Source organism: Tyto alba, unplaced genomic scaffold (assembly GCF_018691265.1).
Source record: "Tyto alba isolate M040663 unplaced genomic scaffold, T.alba_DEE_v4.0 Super-Scaffold_45, whole genome shotgun sequence".
NCBI classification, from domain to species: Eukaryota; Metazoa; Chordata; class Aves; order Strigiformes; family Tytonidae; genus Tyto; species Tyto alba.
Genome location: NW_024881321.1, coordinates 9,295,914 through 9,305,513, shown reverse-complemented (window position 1 = coordinate 9,305,513; position 9,600 = coordinate 9,295,914). Strand labels below are relative to the sequence as shown.

The 9,600-nt window shown below is 40.9% G+C and overlaps 1 long non-coding RNA gene across 1 annotated transcript; it reads right to left on the bottom strand.

Annotated features, from left to right (window-relative positions):
• Window positions 1-3,035: 3,035 nt before the first annotated feature.
• Window positions 3,036-6,995, bottom strand: LOC122154745. The gene is made up of 3 exons (XR_006166813.1): window positions 6,961-6,995; window positions 6,159-6,164; window positions 3,036-3,172 (listed from the first exon to the last, which is right to left on the bottom strand). It is a non-coding gene; the product is annotated as an uncharacterized LOC122154745 (long non-coding RNA).
• Between the last annotated feature and the right edge of the window lie 2,605 nt (window positions 6,996-9,600).

Sequence of the window (9,600 nt, the reverse complement as noted above, 5' to 3'; positions counted from 1 at the left end):
TCTAAGTATTATTATAAGTAGACAATTTATAGTATCGATGAGGTTCTCCAAGTCTTCACTCTTTTTGCTGTTTTTTATTCCAGGTATGGAATCTGTCTCCTAAATCACAGATACAATTTCTAGTTTCTGCTGTGTTATTCCTGTTATTATTTTTTTCTTCAGTGTTTGGAGACTACGTCACTATGACCCTCGTCACTTCATGAAAGATTTCAGGGTAGGTTACATAATTAAAAGGATAATCACACTATTTACAAGTTTATAACTTATCTTTTTACTTCTTTTTGAATTTGTGCTGACTTCTTTTCACATTTGTGTTTAACAGTGTGTTGTCTGTCATTGTGAACACTGTTATGTATGATTAATCACTATGATTTACAGTTAAGGTTTCATCAGAATGCTTGTCTGATCCAAATAAGTATTTATCCTATTTGTTCTATTTTTTTATGGAGTTTAGTCTGGCTCCTCCAGACACGATTTAATTTTCTTGTTTATCAGATCAATTTGTCACGAAGAACAGAAACAGGTGAAAGAGCAGATCATCAATTTGTATTGTGTATGGGGCTGGATAACACTGAAATTGTTTTGAATTAGATCTCAGTGTTTACTGGTAGGGAAGAGATAGAGCTATTACATACAGCAATTTTCAGTCACTGAATTATAGTTGGAGCACATAGAAATACTAGCTTGACTATACTTAGTTATTGATAGACAGTAGAGACTAAAGCTGGAATAAACCAATGATAACCTGAGGCTTCCCTCTACCTTTACCCTTTATTTTAGACCACAATCAACCATGAATCATCAGTGCTTCCTTTTCTTCCCTAAAGCCCTTTTTTTTTTTTTTTTTTTTTTTTTTAAGGTCTGGACTTGAGTTTCTGAACTGGTAGATATTGGCAGTACTTGTCCACTGAGGGCAGCACTATAAGGAACAGCTTCATGTGGTGCAGGTAGTATATGCAAACTAAGAAATCCTTATGGATTGTTCTGCTAGTAAGCTGCTGGCCAGATGAGGAAAAGAGACAAAGTCAAATGATTTCCATCAAAGCGCTATCCAACTCGTACAATTACAGTGTGGGAGAAACAGATTCATGTTTTAAATGTAATGCTGAGATTTCGAGTTGGATTTGTTGTAGTTGGACTGTACTTTATTTTCCCTTATAACACAGATATGAAATGAATAATTAATAACAATTACTAACAATTACTGTGCATATATTTCAGCTTTTGGAGTGAACAGCAATAAGTTAAAATAGTATCTCCCCCTCAACCCCTTTACAGAAGAATACAGGAGATAAATAGCTTACAGCTTTCTAACTTCAGGCTGATGCTTTTATTGATTCAGAGGATCACATAGTTCAGAATTATCTCCCTGGAAATAAACAGGCCTGGTGTAGATTTAAAAAGAAAAAAAGGGAATTCAGATAGAAAGGAGAAAGAAAATCACTTTTGTTATGGGCGATAGTCCTTGGCAAATATATGTAGAACTAAGATTAGTTGTGACACAAAGTTGCATCTTGTGATAGTGAAAGAAAAAAAGCTTGGTGACTCTTGAACTTGTGTACTCAAAATGAAAGAAAGAATCATTTGATGCCTTCTGACAATTCTTTCCCTTCTGGTCATTGAAGGTGGCTAGAAGATAGAAAAGGAGAAGGGACAATGGCTCCATATATTGTTTTCCTGTATAAGAACATAGAACTAACAGCAGTGCTATGCATTTTCTGGAATTACAGGCTATCCTGTAATAGGCAAATAAGTGGATTTATCTTGCCTAACTCTCTCTATATATATAAAAGTTTGGAAGCTAACCTGAACTCAGAACTTAAGGTGGTCTTCTACTGGAAGAACAATACAGAAGAGCACAAGCAATTGGAGAGGTTTCAGGATTGCGTTTATGATAACCTGAAATACCTCTGGAGGGAAGAAGGGTCTAGAAAAAATGGTTGATATTCAGGGTTCTCCTTCTCCAAAGTGACAAATGGTCAATGTTGTTGAGCAGGACTGGCAGCAACACAGCTGCATGGATGAACAAGGAAAAGCTGACTAAATTCAGACATAAAAAGGAAGCATACAAAGGGTAGAAGCAGGGATAGGTGACCTGTGAAGAATAGAAAGACACTGTCTGAACATGAGGGAATCGGGCTTGGAAAGCCAAATCAGTCCCACCTGGAGTTGAATTTGGTAAGGGACATAAAGGCCAATAAGAAGGGCTTATACAGGTACCTCAGTAGCAAAAAGAGGACTAAGGGAAATACAGGCCCACTGCTGAATGGGATAAGGGCCCTGGTGACAAAGGACATGGAAAAGGCTGAGGTACTCAAAGTCTTCTTCATCTTGGTCTTCATTAGTAAGACTGGTCTTCATGAATCCTGAAGGTCCCTGAGACCAGTGTGAAAGACCAGAGCAAAGATGACTTATCCTCATTGTAGAGGAGGGTAGTTTAGGGAACATTTAAACAGACTAGATGTATAGAAGTCCATAGAACTTGATGGGATGAATTCACAAGTACTGAGAGAGCTGGCTGATGTCAATGCAAGGTCACTCTTGATCATCTTTTAATGGTTATGGAAATTGGAGGACGTTTCTAAGGCCTATAAGAAAGCAAAAATTACTCTTGTTTTTAAGAAGAACAAGGAAGAGCGGAGGGCCCCCATCCTTCCCCTTTACTCAGCCCTGATGAGACATATCCTAGAATGCTGGGTCCTGTTCTGAGTTACCCAGTGCAAGACAAACATAGACTGAAACATGTTCAGAAAAGAGCTACAAACATGATGAAGGGACCTGAGCCTCTGATGTACAAGGAGAGGCTGAGCAAGCTGGGGTTTCTCAGCCTGAAAAAGAGAAGACTCGGAAGGTATCTTATGATTTGTATAACTGCATAATGGGGATGACTAAATAAGATGGAGCCAGACTCTTCTCAGTGGTGCCCAGTATTGTTTTAATTTTGTCTTTGTTTCTTACTAGCCAAATCTATTTAAGTCATTGTTGTAGTTTGAGCCTGGTCAGCAGCTAAACACCACGCAGCCACTCACCCACCCTCCCCCATTTGGGAATAGAGAGGGAATCAGAGGGGCAAAGGGAGACTCGCAGGTTGAGATAAAAACAGTTGAATAACAATAGTAGAATAATACGGTGACAGTATAAACGGGTAATGAACAATACAGTTGCTCACCACCTGCAGACCAACACCCCACCTGTTTCTGGCTAGTGATCCCAAAACACAAAGATGCCGCAGCAACAATCCCGGAAGTGAGAGAGCACACCTTCCCTCCCACTCCTTCCTTTAAATGGTGAGCATAATGTCACATGACATGGAATAGCAGCCAGTCAGGGATCAGCACTCCAGCTGTGCTCCCTCTCACTCCCCACACACCCTCACACAGGCAGGGCATGCGGAGCTGGAGAGTCCCTGAAATCTCAGTGTGCATCAGCACTCCTCCAGCTACCAAAATGAACAGGAACTCTATTCCAGACCAAACCAGGACAGTATTCACCCCTTATTCCATATTATTTATGTTATGCTCACATTCCATATTTCTGATAAATTCTAATTAATTACTATCCTCTTTCCTGGTCACAGACATGTGCACATAGATATCATTCCCTCAGTCCATGGGTCATCACTGCAGAATGTATCCAGAGATCATTTGGTCCATAGCTTCAAGTTCCATCTGTCATAATAGTCCCTTATGGCAGGAGGAGCGATGATCAGTCAGTAGGGCACAGGTGTCCTTGGACCTGGCAGGAGGATGGCATGGAGTCTCTGTTACAATTGGAGCTGGTGGCTGATGTATCAGACGCCATCTCTATTCACAGTCTGCGGCAGTCGCTGGTCATCACTTGCTGGAACCGGTCCTGACTTTATCCAAGTTCATGTTTGCCTTCATGAATATGATGCAATTAGCCTAATATATATTAACCATAGTAAAATATTGATAGGGTGGTGTGGTAATTAATCTAATACAGTTTACTGGATATTTTCACCTAACATTAAGTCCTCTTGAGGCACACATCAGACTTCCCCGTCTTTCTGCATTAACCACCAAGTTCACATAGGTCCTTGGGCAAAGGTAATTCCACGTATAGGCTTACCTTTACCTGAAGTAGGAATAACCCAGATGGTCTTCCCCAGCATCTTATTAAGGTACGCTACCAGGACTCTATCTCCATCTACAGTAGTTAGAATGTTTGACTGCTCAGGGCCAGCCTGGTTGGCAGATCCTCTAGTATTGACTAACCATGTGACCTTTGTTAAATGTGTGTCCCAATGCTTAAAAGTTCTGCCTCCCATTGCTCTCAACATGGTCTTGAGTATCCCATTATACTGCTCGATTTTCCCAGAGACTGAGGCATGATAGGGGATATGATATATCCACTCAATGCCATGTTCTTTTGCCCAGGTGTTTATAAGATTATTTTGAAAATGAGTACCAATATCTGACTCAATTCTATCTGGGGTGCCATGACGCCACAGGACTTGTTTTTCAAGGCACAGCATATGTTTCCAGCCATCTGGTAGATGCTTCTACCATTGTGAGCACATAACATTTACCATGCTGAGTTTGTGGGAGCATAATGTAATCAATCTGCCAGGCAAACAAATCCACACAGTCCAGTAAACATGGTTGTCCCTCTCCTCCACCTGGCAGGAGGCAGGGCCCCTCTAATGCTGGTCATAGTATCCATTATCAATGAAGGGGTTAGTGTGGTCTGTGTGAATCTCGGTCTCATCCTGGTTACTCACTTCTTGTAAGTACGACTTGGAAGTTCTCCTCATAGGATCAGGAGCAAAGTCAACTCTTCTGTGTGGTTTGGGTAACTGATTAGTGGAGACTGAAGTGGCACTTCTCCTGGAAGAACCTTGATTTGTAGCCGTTCTTCCTTATAATTATTGAACCCGCTCTCTTAAAAGGTAGGTGGGTTTCCCATCCTATTTCTTCATGTCTTGTCCATGATCGCGCAGGTAATGCCATAGGTTCCCCTATGGTGTATACCATCTCGCTTGAGTAGGGAGCCGTTTGCTTCTGATAGCTGAGAACTTAGTTCATGCAGGTGGAGAGTAGGACATGTCCTCTTTGAGTTGTTGGACTTCTTGTGACAGTTTCTCCACATCTGCGATGATGGAAGAGAGACTTTCTTCGTAGTGCTGGAGTCGGTGAGACAAGTTGTCTATAGTTGGTGCCTCTTTGTCTCTCCAGTCAAATACTGCTAATGCATTGGAATGCAATGATGGAGCAGTCTGTATAAACTTCCACCACATGGGCTGGGTGCATTGGACTTCATCTGGGTCTGTGGGTAGCCGTGCATCATCTAGGTCATAATAAACCAACTCCCGCACATCTAGTTCCCTTAGGTACTGGATGCCTCTCTCCATGGCGGTCCACTTACTTAGATGACACATAAGATCTTCCTTGAAGGGGTATCTGTCCCTCATGCCTGACAGAAGTCATCTCCAAAGGCTGAGCAGTTCTGTCTTTCTTCCAATAATCTTGTCAATGCTTGCGTCCCTAGACAGGGATCCCAGTTGCCTGGCCTTTCTACCTTCTAATTCCACATTGTTGGCCCCGCTATCCCAGCATCAGAGCAGCCAGGTAAGGAGGTGTTCACCTGGATGGTGTCTGAAATCCATTTGCATGTCTCAGAGTTCACTCAGGGATTAGGAATGGGTGATTATCACTGGCTCTGCCTTCTTCTCCTGTTCTCGTGATGGCACTGGTTCACCATCATCTTTTACAATGCGAGGGGATTTTTTTTAGTGTATTTCTTCTTCTGTATGGGAGCCACTGGCACCGTCGTGGATTGATTCTCCATTTTACCCGTAGTACTTTTTGTAGGCGTCGGATTAGCTGCAATGTCTGTCTGCCAAGTTGGAGTGGCTGCAGTGTCTGGTGGAGGTGTCAGAGTGGTTGCAGTGCCCATTGTTTTGCTTTCAGATGCAGAGACGTCTTCCTTTTGACGATAGTGCATAGTGGTGATCAGGGTTCGGTAGTCATGGGCCAGGCCCCAGCATGTTGCAATGATCTGCATCTCTCTTGAGGTGTCAGGATGACAGCACACCTTTCCTAAATATTTTTCTAGTTTCTCAGGATCCTGCATTTGTTCAGGGGTGAAGTTCCAAAACATTGGAGATCCCCACTGTCCTAGGTACTTGCCCATGCTACCCCACACTCCCAGCCACTCATAACTCTTCAACTTTTGGGTAGACCTCTGGGTGGTATTCAGAAACAGTTGCTTAACCCGAAACAAAACTTGAACCACATCAGGAACAACTCAGCTTCCAGCAACAAGACAACAACATTAATATGAGCACTCCATGGATATTCAGAGTTCTCAGCATTCTCAAGTATACTTGCAAGTAGCCTGGAGAAGGGGAAGAAGGCAGAAGGTATCTCCCCCTTGGGTGGGCTTTCCGAGGAGAAAAGTTGGAGGGTGTAGTTACTAACCCATTCCAGTAGGTGCCCCCCAGTGTACACAGACGACGACCATGCTGAGTACAAATGCCCCACTACTCACTGGACCAATGATTTTATCATGCCATAGATTACTGTTACATAATACAGCAAGGCAACAATCTTAATCCAATTCCCACGGGTAATAAGCAGCAGCATGGGGACTACATACGGTAAGTAATGTGATGTATAACACAACTGTAGAAACAGGATGGACAGTTGGCATTATAACAAACTTGATAGCACACACAGATCAATTCTGTTGTTATCTCAACCCTTCGGGCCCCACATTGGGTGATAAAAAGGACTGTCATCGTTTGAGCCTGGTCAACAGCTAAACACCACACAGCTGCTCACCCACCCTCCCCAACCTGGGAATGCGGAGGGAATCAGAGGGGCAAACGGAGACTCGCGGGATGAGATAAAAACAGTTTAATAACAGTAACAGAACAATACGGTGACAGTATAAATGGGTAATGTACAATACAATTGCTTACCACCCACCGACCAACACCCCGCCTGCTCCCAGCCGGCGATCCCAAACACAAAGGTGCCACATCAACAGTCCCAGAAGTAAGAGCTCCTCCAGGCTCACTCCTTCCTTTATATAGTGAGCATAATGTCACATGACATGGAATAGCAGCCAGTCAGGGATCAGCACTCCAGCTGTGCTCCCTCTCCCACTCCCCCACACCCCCGCACATAGGCAAAAGATCTCTGACCTGGAGAGCCTCTGGAATATCAGTGTGCTTCAACACTCCTTCAGCTACCAAACGAACATGAACTCTATTCCAGCCCAAACCAGGACAATTACCATTAAATTAAGTAATTTTTTCCTGAGTCAGGTCTGTTTTGTCTATGATGATAGCTGGTAGGTGATCTCCCAGTCTTTATCTTGACCCTCAATGAGCATTTTTATCTTATTTTCCCCTCTGTCCTGTTGAGAGGAGTGACTGGATGAGTCTCTGACAGCTGGCTAAGGTCAACCCACCACAGGCACAATCATAGAATCATAGAACAGCCCAGGTGAAGACTCACCTTCATGGAAAACTTCCAAAGGAGTGAAGCAAGAGCGGAGGGCACTGAACTTTAAAAAGTCAGTCTCTTCTTCTTTTAGGAATGTTCCATTTCTTTTGTCCTTTTTTGTTAAATAGGAGTACAACGTGTTTAGAAAGTTCTGTGGGAAAACCTACTAAGACCACAAAGCTGAAATCGTTAGTGAGATTCTGAGAAAAGCATTCACCTAAGCTATTTAGGAATTTGAGGAGGAATGTTTATTTATTTGTGGTAAGCAGAAGATGATTTTCAATGTTAAAATGGATTTAAACAAAGTATCTATATCCCAAGAGAGTGCCTTGAAAATACAAGGTAAGGTGTGTACTGGCTCTAGTACAAACACCAACAAACTCAAATCCATGAGGCATCCAAAAAGTTGCGTATTCCAGAAACAGCCTGAGATTTGGAGTATTGAGATTCCATTTCTTTGCCTCAGAGAAGCAAAGAATAGATAGCCTTGAAGTGTGGATTGTCAAAATAATCTGGGGAAAAAAAAGATAAGAATGTTACCTTCCCTGACCAGACTTCTTAGGTGTTTATGTCTGTTTTCCTGGCAAGCTAATTTTCATGTAGATTAGTTATTAAAGGAGAATATATGTTGCTTCTCTGTGGAATAACAATATTTAGAATGAAATATATAGAATAGTTTTGAGCTTCTTTTAATTCTTTCTAAATATAATTTGATCACAAATCCTTAATGTAAATGAACATGAAGTAAATTACAAATAAGTTGTAAACAAGTTTGTAATACATTTGAGTTTTTATTTCTGACTGTAAGAAATATGCTACACACTAATAAAATGCTGAAGTGGATTGATGGGCTAACATCTTCTGTAATTCCTATGCCACTGAGCAGCAGGAATTGTGAATATGTTCTAACAGTATGTGTACTCACTGAGAAAGTTCAGGGATTGTACAGTATGTGCAAATTTTTTAGATCTAATACAACTCAGTATAATTATATAATTTACAAATGAAGAAGCACTGCAATTTCTCTAGAAGTTCATTAATCTGTGCACAAGCTTACAATACACTTACATATTAGTTACACATGCATTTTAGATGTAATTAGTGTCATCAAATTTGAAATGTTACAGAACATTTATGATAGCTGTGAAGGAGAATGCAGACACAGGGTGAAAATACAGATAGCCTCCAAACTCATGAATCTCATGCTTTGTGAAGTAATGTCAGCATTTTCAAGATATTTTAAAGAAAAACAGAACAAACCAAAAAAAATAAAGCAAGAGTTTTCATTATTTATCTTTTACTAATTAGCTGTGATATAACCAATCTTTACTTACCTCCCTCTGAGAATTTACAGATGTACTGTAAATTACAATTTGGCAATACAGCAAAATGAACTTAATTGTTTTCAATGGAAACCCATGATATATTATAGTATTACCAATTTTATCAGTAGAATTATAGATCTGCTGGCATTTCAATTATAAAACATCTATTTTCAGTGATAAATTGTTTCAGAAAAAGAAAATCAGGTGGAGATCAGATCTTATCTTAAATCTCAAATCCAAATTCATGGGGTTTGGGGGGGTTTATTTTGTTTTTTCTTTAAAAAAAAGTTTTAATAAATTCATTTAGCTTTCACCTAGATCTTCACTCCTAATAGACACATTGACATTGTTAAAATCCATCTTTGATTCTGAAGGGTTTTGGCCATATCTCACAGAATGGTACTGAGACTAAGTCACATAAACTCAGTTTCTTCCCAGAAGGATGCAAAAGCTAAGCCAAAGTTCAGAAAATAAAGTAATTGAGCTTCCTTTCAGTGAATTATTTCAAACTGGCTTCCTGGAGACGATGCATATGCATTATAGGTAGTGCTGGTGAAATTTCTTAAGACAATCAAGGAATCCATAAGGGAGAGAAATGTAGGGACTAGATTGTCAAGAATATGGTGTAGTAATCTCCAGCTGTGTTTCATGGTTGCTCCTTTGGGTGCAGACACTTTGCCCAGGATGTACCAGTTGAGACTTAGCATTTGGTCCCAATATCCTCAGAAATTCCGTCCTGTCTCCTCATACTCTCTTTGTAGGTAGATCATGGAATTCCAGAATACTGTTAATGATTCTGGGAT